Raw genomic sequence first — 18738 nt, 5'->3', positions numbered from 1 at the left:
TAAGACGAATACCGTGTACAACTGGTGGAAACCCTGCCATTGGACGTTGAGAGGTAGCATTACACTCAGCACTCGGTCCGTCCCAAAGTCATTAAGAAGAAGTTGGAGAGAAAACGCCCATATAAACACAACAGACTCAACATGCACAACCATCAGAACACAAACACAACAAATTCAACACTCACAACCTACGCATAAACATTGCAAAAACGTAAAACACCAAACCGTCACGACGGTGAGCGAAAAAACACCATCCAAATCAAACCGCAAATGCATCCGTTAACGCTCACCGTCACACGGTGGTTTTGCCAACCCTTTGAGAAACTGCGTACGCAGTGATTACACTTTGCACCGAAAATGCGAACGCGTTCGCAGTCCTGACAGACAGACCCACCCACAGACCCACAGACAGACACAGTCGTTGTATAACCCCTCCTAGGGGACTTTGTCCCCTCGGAGAGGTAAAAAGCGAACGGTCGTTATAATACCCTCTGTAGATATTTCTTTCATTAAAATTTGCTTCGTATTATATTCAACTGATAAACTTGTACTGTAAAAAGGGTTTAATTCAATTGGGCATTGTTATAGTACGTCTAACTCACTGTTGTAACTACTTAACTTATGATATTCTGAATAAATGAAAATTGGTCGTTTCGTCTCAATTATTTTAATTATAATTAAAATTTTATACCGGGTGGGATAGAACTGGGATAACATTTTTAACAAATAACTCTAAATTGCGGAGATACATCTTTAAGGGTTATCTCGAAATTAATACCACTAGGGACAATTCTTCCGAGGAGAGGTATATTTTGGCTTGCCAACTTGTTTCAACACAATATTGTCAGAATTGTGACAGGTCATTTCTGTTTGTTTTGTGTGTAATATTAGACTCTTGTCTTTAATTAATGTTTACAGAAGATTTACGGGATATTTGAAACAGGTAACTGATACTCATACAATTAAGGTATTATTTACATTATTAATAAGTTCAACTTATCCCCAAAACCCCTGTTGCCCCCTATAAACCTTTTAATGTTTGGTATGCCCAGAAAACCCCTAACTCAAGCTATCCCAATATATTACCCATTTAATGTTAAATTAAATGGCCTCAGTTAAAAAAAACCCTTTTTAAGGAATTAATTAACCTTGGTTTGGTTAAAATCCTTTCCCATTGTCCACCATTTCACACCTTCCTCCTCCCCGCCCCCCTCTCCAACGAAACCGAGAATAACAAGTCGAAGGTCGATTGCACCACAGACCTCAACTAGTCGAAAAAGACCCCCAACAACCCCCTGCCAAAGACTATACTGCATCGGTAACAGCCAACTTGCCGATCCAGATGCCCAGGGACTAGGAAAATATCCGTTCGTCCCCCCAAAGACGAAAGAGCGAAAGGATAAGCATAAGCTTAATGAAGCGTCGGTGGGATTTTAAAAAAGGATAGCAACAGCCCCCACAAATCAAAGACATGGAAGTAATTCGACGTCATTCTAGAACCATAACCAAGAGCAAGTAACACACCCTGACCTACACAGCCAAAAACAACAAAACCAGAGAGCAAGCCCCAGAAGAGAGAAGTCAGAACTCACAAGGAGACTACCCGAGGTGTTTATTGCCGATTTTGTTCAAAGTCAGGTGTAATGTAGACCTATATGAGATATGAAATTTCCCAAAAGGAGACGTTGCACTACCCATTCCTAACTTTTCAAACCAAGTGTCGGTACCATTTTTAATTTCCCCGATCTTAAATCTAAACGTTCTTTTCACATACTGTCACCAATTTGAGGTGACCCTAGCCGCGATAAGTGTAAGTTATAAATTCTATTATTGTGTTTTATTATTTTATTATTTTTGAAAGTGTCTATTAAAAATCTTTACTTTTTGATTTGAATTTCGTCATTGTTCCGATTCCCAGCCCAACCATCTCCTATTTTCCCTTCCCCTTTATTGCCTAATGGATCTCGCTTCCGAGCCCGACCACGTGAACGTAATAGTATTCGTTTATAGAGTGCTTTTGAATAAATATAACTTTCTTAAATAGTTTAGAAACGAATATCAAAATTGTTTTTCTTAAAGATAATAAAACTAAATGTAAGAAATGTAAACATGTTCTGGCTGTCTACCGTGATGAAATATTTTCATTATTTGGCTATTTTTAACAATAGGTACTTTTGTTTTTTTTGGGTTTTGTTTATTTTTTTAGATGTATTATTTGTTAAGGATTACAATAATGCAAAAAGTTTTAACCGCAATTTATTATTTAGAAAGATATGATAAATTTAAAATTGTTACTTGCCATCAATTTTTACCTCGGAAAATATGACACATTTCGAGATTTTTGTCAGTGTTGGATGAGGTAGGACTGAGGACGAATTAGATTTAACGACAAGATATTACTAAATTTTTAAAACGTGTGCAAACCGAAAATGTGTTTTCTACTTTAATACGGCTTTTTTTGGTTTTGTTTATTAATGGTCAAGGATTACAGTAATGCGAAAAGTTTTAACCGCAATTTATTATTTAGAAAGATATGATAAATTTAAAATTGTTACTTGAAAACAATTTTGGGTTACGTGTAGAATAGCTGCCCCCCACCTGACTTTTTTATATATTTTTTTGGATAGAGGGTAAGACGGGGATTATTTTAATTTAATTTTTTTTGGCGGAAATGAATATTAACAAAGATATGAATTTTTAAACATTGGCCTTTTGCAGTGAATTTTCCCTAGGACGATTCTTTAAATTCCTAGATTTTAATGCGTTGTGGATAACGTGGGGCTGATGACGAAAAATAAAATGTGGAAATGCAAAACATACTAACTTACTTTTTTATTTTCGGTATTTTCGCCGTATTTCAATGCATTTTAGGGGTTTTGGCGCGGATAATAGGTTGTTAGGTTATTAATATTATTAGGTTAGTTGGATTAATATCGGGTTGACGATACTTGATGTGTCAGGCTTGGTACTGTCCTCTAGGTTGCGTTATAGATGGCCCATAGCTTTTTTTAGTATGGGGTTGGGGAGGCGCCGCGCGCCCCCAGCGCTCGAGCAAAGCGAGTGCGCGGCGCCGTCAGGCGCCAATACTTAGAATAAATTCGACGTTGTATAAGTCAACATCACACAGAAGACATATAATATGACATAGTATGGTTAAAAAAAGGCTAAAATGCGTTGAAATACAGGAAAAATTCCCAACCCTTAAAAGTTATTACTGTTTTGCAATTGAGCCTTTTTATTTTTCGTCATCAGTCCTACTTTATCCAACACGTACAGAAATCTCGAAATATGTCGTATTTTCCGTTGTAAAAATTGTTAGCAAGTAGCAATTTTACATTGATCATATCTTTTTAAATAATAACTTGCGGTTAAAACTTTTTGCATTACTGTAATCCTTGACAAATAACAAACCAAAAAAAAACAAAACAAAACACAAAAAAAACAAAAGTACCTATTGTTAAAAAATCCCCATTATTTTTATCTAAAATTATTCGATAATATTCAGTCGTCTTTTGTACCTCCTTTGTTTCCCCATTAAAGTTTCATTTCCCCCTTAAAAGTCTTGGTTTTTTTACTTCGCCGCATTTTGAAATATTTTTTTCCGTTCATTATTCTTTGTATGTCGCAACTCGCGAAAGGTTTCCATTATATAAACAATACCTTGCGGGTCCTGGCTATCGGGAATATTACGTCTTGGCGATTTCCTTGGAGGGTGATTTGTTTAAGCGCCTATTCTATTGTTGTGAACCATAGAACGTCACTACACGGAGGGAATAAAGTGAAATTAGCCGCAGGTAGTATACTTCGGTAAAACTGAATAAACGACGACACCGTACAATAGCATATAGACTACAGTACTACGGAAAATTTACTATATTTAGTGTAGTCCAAACAATATTTATACTAGATTACGTGCCATGTTACGCTTTCTGTTAATGCTAAAATTTTCAACTTCAAATGGTGGAAGTGATACTAATATAATAAAGTACGGTACACGAAAGTCAATATCATAGTTTGGACAGTAACCCGGCCACCCGAATTAATGGCTTTAAAAATCGCTTAATGATTTACTAGCCTAGCTGATTATTATTACTTAACTTAATATAATATGTGAATAGGATATTTTGTATTTATTTTGTTTACTTACTTTGATATTTTTCTAGGGGCACAATGCTATATTTAAGGGGGCACAGATACCTTTTGAGGGGGCCTGTCGGCATCGCTGGCTACGGGCCTGGTTTTCTGGCTGGTGCCAATGGATCCAGCGGACTAACTCATATGACCACATCCCAAATTCTATGTTTATACTATGGTTGATAGAAAAAAAGTAAATGATATATTAAATAATATTACAACAAATGCAGCCGTTGCTGACGACGTAATCTCTCCAAAATTCATAAAAATTAATGAAACTCTACCTTCTGAACCATGATTGTTTCTCATAAATTTAAACTTCACGTCGGGTACGTATCCAGATGCGTTAAAAAAGGTCTTATCTGCCCTATCCTTAAACGAGGCGACACAAACGAGCCAGTCCTATAATGGTACGGTAGGTATTCTCGAAAGTAACCGGTACGCGTTTGTACAGTTTTTGTGATAAATATAGTATTATTTCTTATCACCAATTTGGTTTTATGAAAAATAGCCTTAAACCCAGTATATAAAAATATTATTAACAATTTGGACGAGGGAAAGTATGTAATAGGAGTCTTTCTAGACCCCAGAAATTCATTTTATCTGCTCAGTCATGGATATACTTCATATTCACGGTATCCGGGGTAAACCACATGACTTGATCAGTTCGTATATAACCCCAAGAAGTTGTAAAACTAGGGTTAATAATGTATCATCTGACTCCAAATATATCAAATGCGGTGTTCGATTTTATCACCCTTTTTGTTTCCCCTCTTTGTAAACGATTTATTCAATCCTGATGATAACGACTCTCTAACCCTACACGCTGATGACTCTCTCCTTTTAGATAACGATGTTCACTTAAATTTTCTGGTTCAAATATTAACTTAACTTTTAACAAAATATATAATTGGCTCTCCAATAACGCCTTGGAGCTGAATGTCTTTAACACAGTATACATGACCTTCGCCAATAAAATCAAGGAAAAACTTCAAAACCTAAATGTCTGTATTAATAATAAACAAATAACTAGAGTAAATACGTGTAAATATCTTGGCGTTTGGTTCGATGAAAACCACACTTGGAATGTTCATATTGATAAATTTGCTTTTATACGATAATTAAAAACCAAAAAATATTTTGTTAAAATCTCGGTTTACAACTATATTACGCTACAATTTATCCACACCTTATTTTCGGTATCTCGACTTGGGGTTAAACCTTCATTGCCCATCTTAATCGAATTCATAAATTACAAAAACGAATTGTCAAAATCATAAAAATAAAACCGTATTACGAGCCAACCAATGAACACCTTAGCGCACTTATTATCTTAAATATTTATAAACTGTATTCGTTTCAATGTTTAATTATTATCCACAAATCGTTGCAACAACCAATTAATAATTCATTTTCCTTTGCTGATAAAAAAAAGTGTACGACTTACGAGCTAATGACCTTCTGTTGGTACCATCGGCAAATATCAGTAAAAAACAGACCTCTTTATTTTATAAGGGTATTAAATTATACAACTCCCTCCCTCTGGACGTAATAAACTCACTCAATATACAGGTGTTTAAAAAAATCACAAAAAACTCATTCTAGAAACTAACCTAACTTACCGTCTATAACTTACTATTGCACTATAAAACTATGTTATATTTTTTTTCTGTTATCGCTTTGGTTTTTGTTCACTGCCAGACAAAGTACTAAACTCTTTTAAGACTTGGCCTTACACCAAAATGTAGAATGATATTGAAAATGACACAATAAATAAATAACCAATAGTTCTTATTTCAGTCGAATCGCGACCATACGAAAGTATCGTTTAAATTTATCGCTCCGCTATTTTGAGAAAGCAAGGCCCCACGTTGATAGACCGCCAACGGCCCAAACGGAGTCGTGACTGAAAGTGATTTTCATACCCGATGCATCCACGCATCGCCTCACCGACTTCTGAGAAAACAAGGGTCAACGTTGATAGACTGGCGAGGGCCCAAACAAATACGTGATTGAAAGAGATTTTCATACGCGATTCGTCAACGTATTGATGAATTTAATCGACTCAGCCAAACATTGACGATAACAAATGTCTATTTCGCGGAGGTGCCTAAGTTAATATTGATACCACCAACTTTCTACTACTATAACTGTTTGGTTATAGCAAATGGTGGGAGTTGTTCTTTAAAATCCTCCTGTTAGGAAATAATGCATTTTTCGCGATCGAAACGAGTCTAGGTGATATAATGGAGGTTGCACATTAGATCTAGCGTCTGCTACAGAAAATTTAAAAAGTCACGAGAGCTTTTTCCTCAAATAATCTTATCAAAATATAAGCAAACGATGCAAAAATTATATTTATATGCAACTATCATTATTTTTAAAGTGCTATTTTCTATGAGGAAAAACTAATAGCGTCTGCTTTAGCCGCTAGGTACAATTTAGGTTTAAATTGCAAGCCAAAGGGGGCGTAGCGATAGTTTTTGGTCGCGAATAGATTCTACTTCTTGGTTTTTTTAATGGCGCTCCTTATACGTTCAGATGCGTGAAGCTGTGAGTCGAACCTATGATTGGCCAGATACACGCATTTTTGCATTCTGAGTTTGAGACGTTTTGCCCATGTGCCGGGTTTGTTGCTTGCTTTATCTTATTTTAAGAAATAGCGCTCAATCAAGCATAGAATACAAAGCATTATTCTAAAAAAAACATTTCCCACATACTGTCACATGAAAACAATCAAAACCTGTCATTGATTATAAAAAAAAACCCCCAAAAGAATGCTAAGGCTTATATTGAGAATCTCTCGCAGCCATTGAGAAACAACAAGATCTTGTACTTGTAGGTTTTTGCACTGCATATAAGATTAAGATTCCTCTTTGCTTAGTTTTTTAATTATACCATTTAAAAATCTCATATCGAATTTTGAAATTTTCAGGGAAGATGTACTAGACAGCAAATTCTTTATATTGTAAATTTCAGAGAAATCGGAACATTTTTCACGGGATTGAAAAAAAAATGTTTCAAAGGTAAGTATGGTTCAAGGATATCTCCGTTTGCTGGCTGATGAATCATACCCCGAAATGAGCGCTGGATCATATTGGGAGTGAGGAGAAGGAACGCTTCAACTATTCTCTGCCGAAAGTCATCGAGGCTTGTTACTGGCATCTGGTATACTTTCTCCTTGATAAAACCCCACTAGAAAAAGTCTATCGGGGTTAAATCAGGGGAACACTAAGGCCGTTAAGCGGGACCATTTCCTCCAATCTATCGTTGAGGGAACTCCGTTTCTAGATAATCCACAAGAGCTCGAGGTTGTTGTGGTGGTGCTCCGTCTCTTGGAAACACGCGTCTCTTACGTCGGCCAATGGAATGTCTTTTAATGCGTCGATAGGTTTTCTCCAACAAGACCCGCTAAGGCTGCCCGTGCATACGATGTTGCAGAAAAAAGCAACCAATTTTTCGATTACCGATTATGCCGGCCCAAAAGCTTAGACGAAATTGAGCTTGATGGTTATGATGGAATTGACATCGCTCCAAACGCGGTTGTTTGGTAGGTTGAATGCTCCATCTCTGAAAAATGAGCACTCATCGTACACCAACAGTTTATTGATAAAATCAGGATTATCGTCGTAGATTGTACTAAGCCAGTTGCAAAATTCGAAGCGTCGTTCCATATCGGCGTCGTGGAGTGCTTGTTGAAGCGTCGCTCGATACGGATGGAAGTGGTGATGCTCGAGGGTTCTTCAGACACAGTCTCTTGAAAGACTCAGGTCGCTGCTTGCGGATCTAATGCTGGCTCGTAGATATGCAATTAAGTAGGCGATAATGGTGTCGTCCATGTTGATGTTATGTTGACCAACTCCACGAATTTGAAATTACTGAATGTATTATCATAGGCCAAGTAAGGGGGGTATTCTAGAATACCATTACTTAGTATATGGTATCATCGAGCCTCAATAATGAGCTTTCATGGAGCCGTTCGTTACCTTATGGCGCTAATATACGTAGGCTCTTACGCTCTCAGTACGCTTAATACGTTCTTTCTAAGAAAGCGGCATATAATAATTAAACTCGGGCTGCGCTCAATAACTTTCTCGAGGTAGAAACCGATTACGAGATTTCAAAAACCACTTTGTTGGTATCGTAAAGGGTTGACGAACGCTTATTTTGAAATTTATCTTACCGTAACAGATAACTTTTTCATGAGGAATACCGTGGCGACCTCTGTCACGTGATGATACGAATCATCAACGAACAAGTGAAAGTGTTGGTTGCACGATTTTAGCTATGGCTAATTAATGATTCATTAGAAAGAGCAAACATTTTATAGCAAATACAGAAAGTTTCATCAAAATCGGTTAAGTGGTCTTTGAATTATTATAAAAAGAAGTCGAAATGGTGGAAATCGAGTTTTTCGGCGAATTTCCAGACTTTCTCGGCACCCATGACGTCAGAAAATGCGAAGCGTATCATTGGCTAATTGTCTGTAATACATTTCTTTACATCTGGGATTAAAAGCGGGTTGATTTAACACAAAGGAAAAAGTCCTACGCAGTAATAATGGAAATAGGCATACACAAGCCTACGTAGTAGAAAAACGATATGAAACCGAAGGCTCCTTGTAAATTCTTCTTAAAACATCAGGTCGCGCGCGCGTAAATTTTTTATTTATTTCGATAATAAGCCTAATATTATGATTAAAAACCTCTGGTTTGAAAACTTCTACAAGTAAACAGAATCCCTCCACTTCAGTTCCTTCTATTTTAGGAATAAAATTACAGCTTTGATTTGCCCCAAATTGCTCGTGCTACGGAGGAGATAAATTCGCCGAAAATTTCAGGATTTTGGGGAGCGAAAAAGGTCAGTTTCGGACTCAAAGTTAATACACTTAGGCTTGGAAATTTGTTTCGACAATGACATTTTTGGAAAGAGAACGTCCTGGGCTTCAAAACAATCCCGCATTCATTCGTTTTTATTACTATCGATTTTTCGTGCAACCGACACTTGAACAATTATATTATTGTCACAAAAAATAAGCTTTTAACAGTGTCTAATTTCTTCCCGATATTAGCAATCCAGCGGTCGCTGTTAGAATCCATTCCTCGTAAAAAGGAAAGGAAACGGGCCAATGGGATGGGCGGAATCCCATATTATCCCGTATCTACAATATACGTATGTCCAAGGGCCAATTCTATCTAGAATAATGTAGAAGGGAATTAGATGTATATATAGCTGAAAGCCTTCACACCATGCGCGCCAAATTTTACGTGATAAACAAAAGATAAAAGTTCCGAAATGTACAAGAAATGTTAATATAAAACAAAACAAAAAACAAAAAACTGTACAACATAAAAGTCAATCGACATAGGTTCTCACACAAGGTTTGAGTTATGGACTAATGGCCTTTCGCAGAATGTCACAAGTGGCCTCAATCACACCGTGGGACCCGGCGTGGATCCCCGTTAGTACACCAACCAATGTTTCTTGAAGACCCTTCTGATGTAAGGTAAATCTGAGTAGGCTCCGAGCACCTGCATTTGAAGGGCAGTCAAAAAGAATATGGGAGGCATCCTCACGCGTGCCACTGCCACACCGAATACAGGAGTCGGTGGGGCTCAGCCGAAAACGATGTAGCAAAGCCTTGGTAGGAAGTCTGCCGCATGCGAGCCTCGCTAGCGGGGTGTCATCCCGTCGCGTAAGATTAACGCGCATAATAGCACGAGATTGAGGACTGAGGCCAGTGATCCGCCAGAGAGAGCCAGTGCCGTGTCCATGCCGAGGTAATTGTATCAATCTTAGGTTTAACTGTTCATACTTATTAAACCTAACGTTATTCTTACTCTAGCCCTTAGTCTATGTATAAAATGATTTGAGAGAGAATTGCATAGACGTGTTCTTTATTCGTCGGCATCTCACGCGTACTGGCAGTGCCAACAGTGCCAAACGAATCCTATTTACAAAGAGGTGGTAGTGGGAGAAGCCCACTCCCTAGAACCCGTATCGCCATCTATCTTGATGGCGATGTACTATCGATACAGTAATAGCCCGTCTACATTCACTCTTTAACTCCGCTATAGTAGAGGGAAGGAGGAAGTCAATCCGCCCAGGGCGCGGGGTTATAGTAATCCCTGCAAGACTGTCCGAAAATTCGTTTCCCGGTATTCCCACATGTGCCTGACACCACAACAGAGTTATGGAACTAGAGTACTCGTCGCAGAGGGCATGATTTAGTTGAACCACTGGATCAGGAGAGTGCGAAAAATTAGAGTAAGGGCGCTTTTTGAATCCGAGCAGATTACTAGCGGCCCGTGGAGATGAGACGACAAGTAGAAAAGAGCCATTTGGACAGCGAACAACTCAATCCTATTGATGGGGTGCCCGGAATCCAAGAACGATTTCCCACCGACTTTCAGAGCTGGAATCGCGAAAGCCGCACCTACCACTCCCGAGTCCGGCACGAGTGAGCCGTCAGTGTATATCACCGTCGCGTTCTTGGCGTAAGGTTCGAGAGTCGCGAAGAAAATCTGGTGGAGTGCGTCCAAACTATGATCCTCTTTGGGAGCTGTGAGCCACCGCGGCACAATCGTCGCTGTTGGAGGTTCCTATGGCGGGGTGGACTTGACGGGAATGTGCCGCCTGGTGGAGTGGAATAGCCAGGTTAGATTGTGAACCTGAGCGAATCGCCACGCCCGGAGAAGAAAGGGGAGCCTGCCCATAGGAAAGTGGTGCTCCAAGATCTCCAGGGAAGCTAGTGTCTTACCCATGAGAGCTGGATAGAAACAGCTCCACACAGAGCCAAAGTAATGAAGTCTAATAGGTGTCTCCTATAGAATTCAGTGGTTGAATAGCTGCCTCGGCTTCCATCAACCTGATAGGCGTAGATGGCGGAACTCCCAAAATAACTCGAAGAGTCGCATTTTGGACCTTATCCGACTTGGCGAGCACAGTTTCCGACGCTGACGCATAGAGAGGGCTGGAATAGTAAAATCGAGAGTGGGTTGGGTGGGTGTATAGAAGCCGTAGAACGCCACGGCCCACCCCCAAGTAGTCACTGAGACTGCCCGCAATAGGTTTAAACGCTTCACCGAAGATGAAATGAGGGACTCGATATGTGGTTTCCAGGACAGGCCATCATCAATTCCTACTCCTAAGTACCTGTAGGAGGGCATGCGTGTCAGGAGGGTGCTTCCTAGGTTGAGAGTGAGACCTAGTGGGATCTGTTTTGCTTTGGAGATGGCCATGTACTGGTATTTGAGTGGCTGGAAGTTGAGGCCCCATGTGACACCGTAGGCTGAAATATTATCCAGAGCAATTTGCAGTCTCGTACAGAATGCGAAGACTCCGACCACTAATCCAGGCTGCGAGTTCCCCTTGGCAAATCGCTCTAGGACAAACCCGGGGGATCCCGTCGAGCATGATGCTAAAGAGAACTGGACTGATAGAGCTTCCCTGGGGAACGCCTCTCGTAACAGTAAAAGGCACCGATAGCTCTCCCTTAATTCTGACTTGGGACGTCCGGTTCTCCAGGAAAATTGCCAGCCAACGGAGGAGATTGCTTTGGAGTTTATATAAAACGTCGCCGTTAAAACAAAACCACGTATCTTTTCGGTGGCCTTTTTGAGAAAAATGGATTTCTAATTTTGCAGGGACTTGTGAAATCACGTGTTAAGTTTTTACACACGAGTTAATTTTATAGTTAAATAATATCGTTTCAATATTGAATTTATGAGGATTTTAATTTAAAAATATTTTGCTAAAGGGGAATTTTTAGAGATACGTGGTTTTGCTTCATGAAGTGAGATAGGAGCTGAAAATAAGCAAGATACGTGGTTTTGCGCGAAATGCGTTGTGAATATCAAAGATACGTTTAAATGTTTTCTCGATTTAAAAAAAGAAATTCAATTGCAACCTATTAATGTTTTTAATGTTATATACGTAAATTGGGTTGTAGAATCAAAACCACGTATCTCAAGTTACGTGGTTTTGTTTTAACGGCGACGAAAAGCGCTTTGTGATGGACGCTGTCTTAAGGTCTAGGAAAACTGCAAGAAAATGCTGACCTGTGGCCTTGGCGCATTGGGCCCCCGTTAAAACCTGGTTGCGTTGTCTGTGGCTCGACGGCCCTTCCGGAAGCCGGATTCTTTCGATTTTTTATTCTTCTTTTTCGCTCCATTCTTTAATCAATGCTACTCTAGACTGCTCACGTATTAGGCGCCACCTTCCAGGTAGAAAAATAACTATAGAGCTAGATATACACCAATTCCCCACACTATGTTATTCTGCGGGCGGGTGGGGGGGGGGGGTACAATTTCCGAATTTTCCCCTCCCGACGGCAGCAGGTGCTAAAGCGTCTAACCAATGAAAAATGTACGCGAGAAAATGCACGACTTTTGACGGGTTGCGTTCTCCTTGTGTGGGGTGCTGTGTTTGTGGCTTCTAGCTGCCGTAAAACTGAAAAATTTCCATAATTTTAACAAGCACTATATAAACATTGCGATTTTTTAATGATGGATATAAGTTGGTGTATATAGCAATGAGTCTTCACACCATGCGCACCAGAATCAGCCCACTTATGGAGACTACATATGGGGAGCTACATCCTATCGTTATACACTCTTTTTTAGCGGTATTTTACTGGGCGCGTCCATGCTTGGTTTTCCCCCTTTCAGCCCCATCCTCCATTACGGATACCCAAAGAGTGGATGCTAGATTCCCCGCTGAGGGCAGAGGCAATGGCTGACGGGCGGGAGACAAGTAAGAGCGGTCAAATAAAGGCGTGAAAAAGAGTGTATAGCTTTACAAGAAACTTTCCTCTCGGCTTCTGCCACCATCAACCTCTATGGCACGCCAAACCGGACAAAATTCGTTTTACTCTCTCTCGCTCTCAGAATGGTAAATATGCCCTCTCTCTTATATCGTTAGCTCTCTCGCTGTCCCAAATTACGAATATCGCCCTCTCACTGACATCCTCTAGCGCTCTCTCTCTAACATCGTCTTTCGCCCTCTCTCTAATATCCTCTGGCGCGCTCTCTCTAACATCGTCTTTCACCCTCTCTCTGATATCCTCTAGCACGCTCTCTCTGACATCCTCTTTCACACTCTCTGACATCCTCTAGCGAGCTCTCTGACATCGTGTTTCACCCTCTCTCTGACATCCTCTAGCGCGCTCTCTCTAACATCGTTTTTCACCCTCTCTGACATCCTCTAGCGAGCTCTCACTGACATCCTCTAGCGCACCAAACCAGAAATTTCGTATTGGTCTCTCGCTATTTGACGTCGTTTTTTTTCCACAATAAAAAAAGGCCTTTAATTTTTTAAATATAATTTTCTTCAATTACTGTTGGATATTTAATTTATTGAAACTTTTTCAAGTGTCTTTTTAATTTGTCTTCCGATATTTCAAATATTTTTCCATAATAAAAAGGTCTATTGTATTAATTAAGTATATTTTTCTTCAATTGGATATCTTTCAATATCGTGTTTTATTTATAGGTTATGAAAGACAATATTTGAAATCATACGTTTTAAATAAGTTATTTAAAATAGAAGAATTGCACATGCAATATATTTTTCAATTTTAAAAACTTAAATTCGACGTTTGTAAAATAATAATAAAATTTTCGGAGGAGCTTTCGAGCTCGTGGCTATTTGTCAACTCTATTTTAAATAATATATTTTAAGGCGAAACCCGTCAAATGTTTAGTACTGAAAATAATCACTAGATGGAAACAGCGTTTTAAATTTAAAATTAGATTTTCTTAGCGTCACGCTCTACAGACTGATACTGTACTGAGTGAAAAATTTGCAACCAGAAGTATACTGTACATATTGTTCTTCAAATTTTAGTATTTTTAACTTATCAATCTCGGCCAAAAACGACGCAAATTAAAAATTAAGAGTTGCTACGTGTTTTGAAGTGTTGAAAGTGTAATACGTCATACATAAACAGAATTTATTAGGCGATAAATGTATCGAAAATGATGATTAAAAAGTTGTTTCAAACTTCGGTATAAAATATTTGTTAGACAATAAATAGTGCCCTAAATTAAAAATCGAATTACTCTGAAACCTGGTCTAATTATTTATCAAAATAAAACCAACCACAGCCTTCCATCTTATACTGTTATCACACGTTGTCCGTAAAATTGTAAAACATTACGTTAAAAAAAGAGTTAATCAAAAATCGGTTTACTCTGAAATCTGAGGCCCATATTGTAGTTCACGTTTCAGAAAACAGAACGACTTTACTTTCATTCAAACACCTATAAAATGACCGAATATACCTTTTAAGCAGGGTTTTCTTTTTAATCATCATTTTCGATACATTTATCGCCTAATATATTCTGTTTATGTATGACGTATTACACTTTCAACACTTCAAAACACGTAGCAACTCTTAATTTTTAATTTGCGTCCTTTTTGGCCGAGAAAAATTAAAGGCCTTTTTTATTGTGGAAAGAAATACGGGCGATTTTCGCTGTCAACTAGCGGGAGATTTTACGTAGCAAATGCAGTCTGAGAGAGAGACCAAATACGAAATTTGTCTGGTTTGGTGCGCTAGAGGATGTTACAGAGAGGGTGAAACACGATGTCAGTGAGAGCTCGCTAGAGGATGTCAGAGAGAGGGTGAAACACGATGTTAGAGAGAGGGTAAAAGATGATGTTAGAGAGATCGCGCTGAAGGATATTAGAGAGAGGGTGAAAGACGATGTTAGAGAGAGCGTGCTAGACGATGTCAGAGAGAGGGTGAAAGACGATGTTAGAGAGAGGGTGAAAGACGATGTTAGAGAGAGCGTACCAGAGGATGTCAGAGAGAGCGCGCCAGAGGATATTAGAGAGAGGGTGAAAGACGATGTTAGAGAGAGCGTGCTAGACGATGTCAGAGAGAGGGTGAAAGACGATGTTAGAGAGAGCGTACCAGAGGATGTCCGAGAGAGCGCGCCAGAGGATATTAGAGAGAGGGTGAAAGACGATGTTAGAGAGAGCGTGCTAGACGATGTCAGAGAGAGGGTGAAAGACGATGTTAGAGAGAGCGTACCAGAGGATGTCCGAGAGAGCGCGCCAGAGGATATTAGAGAGAGGGTGAAAAACGATGTCAGAGAGAGCGCGCCAGAGGATATTAGAGAGAGGGTGAAAGATGATGTTAGAGAGAGCGCGCTAGAGCATGTCAGAGAGAGGGCGATATATTCGTAATTTGGGACAGCGAGAGAGCTAACGATATAAGAGAGAGGGCCTATTTACCATTCTGAGAGCGAGAGAGAGTAAATCGAATTTTGTCCGGTTTACGGCGTATTTCTGGCGGAACGTCAAACTTTCCCTTCTACTTCGAACGGGGACTGTGGTGGGGTGGCGATCCTGGTTAAAGGGGCTCCAAAGTTCGGTGGCAAAATGTGTGTAAAGTCAGTAAAGTGCGAAATTTACGGTTAACTCTGCCCGGCTCTGCCGAGTGAGGGGTTGGGGGCATTGAGTTGGGAATAAATAGAGGTACAAATAAATCTGGATAGCGCGGGACCAATTTCGTTCAATATGGAGACTTTTTAAACTATATCGTTCAACCGTGGCGGCATCTGTCTCTAGTGGTGGCAGCTACATTGCAATTGAATTTTTGCGCGAATCATATAACTTTACAAAATATAGATGGCGCTACCGCCCAATTATAAAGATGAATATCGTACAGTCTTCTCAGAACAGGTCCCGCGTAACCATGGCAACCGAAATGGTAATTGTAATTCTAGCAGTATTATTCCCAATTCAATGGTTGGGGGGAAGGAAAAGCATGCTCAATTTTCTTTTTTTTTGCCACCGAACTTTGGAGCCCCTTTAACATAGATATAAGAAATGTATATAAAGCCAGACTTCGAAATAGTGCTATTTTTTACGGGGGCCCTGCGGGCCACCGACCCCCTTAAGTTTATTTTTATTGAGAGCCACTGGCCCAGGGGGTGGGAATTGGGGGAAAAATTTAAAATTAGGTAGGGAAAATAGGAAAATAAAAATTGGTTATGTTACTTACGTAACATTTATTAACTTTAAAACAAGCAAGTATATCATAATATCACACATAATCATTTGTAACGCTAGATCCGAGGCTAGATCCCGCTCTCGTATAGGGTAGGGAAACAGAGTTTCAAAAACGGCGTACAAATCATGTTCCAGAAATTTCCGTAAAATGTTTAATAAATATTTTTTAATTAAATTGAGAGCCCTGGTGGCCCGCAACCCCCGTTCGAATGATTTATTTTAAGAGCCCACTGATTTTTATTAAGAGCCATTGGCCCCAAGACTCCCGCTAATTCCAAGTCTGTATAAAGGTCTAGATAAATTTCGGGGCGTCTAAGCCTAACATAAAATACGGAATTGACACCTAGCAGACACCGAGTAAGGCACGTTGGTGACTTTTAGTATAATTTTTATGCAGGAGACAATGGCTCTCGCGGCGATAGCACGAGCTTTCTTACCGATAGATAGCGTCTTATAAGGATAGCCTGCAATAATTTCTGCTAGCTGTCACCTCCGTATTCACTCCCTTTGAAATATTTTATCTAGACTTTTATATACGTTTCCTATATCTATGCACTTTAGTAAGACTGTTCAGGCGATTCGTCTTTCACATCTAGTTTGCGACGGCGTTGAATCTCTAGTTTTAATTTTTTAAACTTATCTTCCCTTTGGGGTGGATCACGCTCTTCAACATTTACGACCTCAAAGCCTTTTTCGATCAGCTTCTTCGTGGCGTGGACACTCCAGTTACAGTTCTTGGGGACTTTAACGCTCACAACTGCCTTTGGGGAAGCAATAAAACAGACGCCGCGGGCCGCCGCATTCAAGCTTGGCTGGAGGACAATGACCACACGCCCGTGTGGGGGCACGGAATGTGTGCTCGATCTTGCTTTCGTTAGCCGAGATATTGCCTTACACCTCCTTGGACCCGGCTCTCAAGATCATGTGATCGGGGCGCTGGGTCACTGGAACCTCATGGGTGTTCCACACTCGTCATTCTGTGACCTACTAAGGAGGGTAGTTTGCAGTGGAAGAGGAAGTCACTCTAGTCCTCAGCTGTGCGAGGGTGGGTCTCGGGCAGCCCATGGTGTCGCCTTTTGTTGGGCCGTGATGAGGGCGTTTGTTTGCTATATGTGAGGCGGTCAAAATGGCTGTCTCACTGGCCGAACGTTGTTTCGCAAAGCGCACTTTTGTCCGGGGCTGGTTGTTTTAGGTGGCCGCTGTAGTGCTTAAGGCGGAGCAGCGGGGTATAAATACATATACTTATGTCCCTTGGACAGTATTACTCGGAAAAATAGCTGGGATTCACTGCCATCTCAAAGGGAGCTTTCTGGAAATATAAAGAGGCGGATTGGAAACGTTTTCGCATCAACCTGGATGCCTCCCTGGTTGAAGGGCCCTTAACTGTCGAATCGGCGGAGTGTCTCCTCTATCAGGCGGCGTCAGTAACGATCCCCACTACAAAGGGGGGAGGCCCCTCGACCACTCGCCAGCCTCCTTGGTGGGACTCCTCTTGTGCGGCCAAAGCCAAGACTGTCCAAGCAGCTCGTAGAAAGGCTCAGTGCTCAGGGTTCTCTCTTGATCAGATTTCCTACAGAAATAACGAGCTCTTTTTAAACGCCTCATCAAGGATAAAAAAGGACAGTTGGAGACAGTACTGTGCCAAACTTCACGCTCACACTCCTCTGACCCAAGTTGTGGTCTCAGGTTCGATGGCGCAAGACGGGGTCCTTACCTCGTAAACTTCTCCCCCTTAAAAATGGAGCTGACTTCCTTACGGACGAAAAGGAAGTCGCGGAGTTTCTGGCTTTGACTGCCTGCTCTGACATTCACCCTCCTCCGGCGCTTCGTTCTGACCAGGAGTATACCTCGGCATCTTTCCTACCTACCTGTTACAATGCTCCGCATATCGAGGACCTTTCCTCCTCTTCAATTAAAAGATTAAACATCCTGCGAACGGTTTCGGGTACCCAGTGGGGTGCAGGTCGTATACACACCCGGTACGCTCCAGACTGGATTACTCTAGTCCCCTTTACGCGTCGGCGCCAGCTTGTGCTCTCAGTAAACCGGATAAAGTTAAAAATGCGGCCCTTCGAGTCATCCTCGGGACTCCACCGTCTTCTACTATCAGTTTAATGGAGGCCGAAGCGGCCATTCCACCCTTAAGCAACAGGAGAGACTATATGGATCTAATAACCCTTGCTCCATGTGGGGCGGTGGACACTCCGGACTTTTACCGCACTCTCCTGCGCCGGGACCTTGCTTCCTTGGAAATTTTGGAGCATCGCTTCCCAAAGAACAGGCTGCCTTTTCTACTTAGGGATTGGCGCCTAGCTCAGGCCTGAAATCTTGATTGGCTTTTCCACGTTACTAGTCGCCACCTCGTCACTGCGGCGACCCCACCATGGACCCCTCAGTCGGCGACCATCATCTCGCGCTGGCTCACCAACCCTAAGGATGGCAATAACTCTGAACAGTTACGGCAAATATTATTCGCAACTCTCGGGCCTCACGCGAAGGACGCGATGGTTTTCTATACGGACGGTTCGGCTTCCCCCGATTCAGGGGTCACGGGTGCTGCCTTCGCAATTCCCATAGGTAACT

This window comes from Leiobunum rupestre, chromosome 10 (genome assembly GCF_980474605.1).
Source record: "Leiobunum rupestre chromosome 10, qqLeiRupe1.1.hap1, whole genome shotgun sequence".
NCBI lineage: Eukaryota > Metazoa > Arthropoda > Arachnida > Opiliones > Sclerosomatidae > Leiobunum > Leiobunum rupestre.
This window is presented reverse-complemented; position numbering follows the sequence as displayed.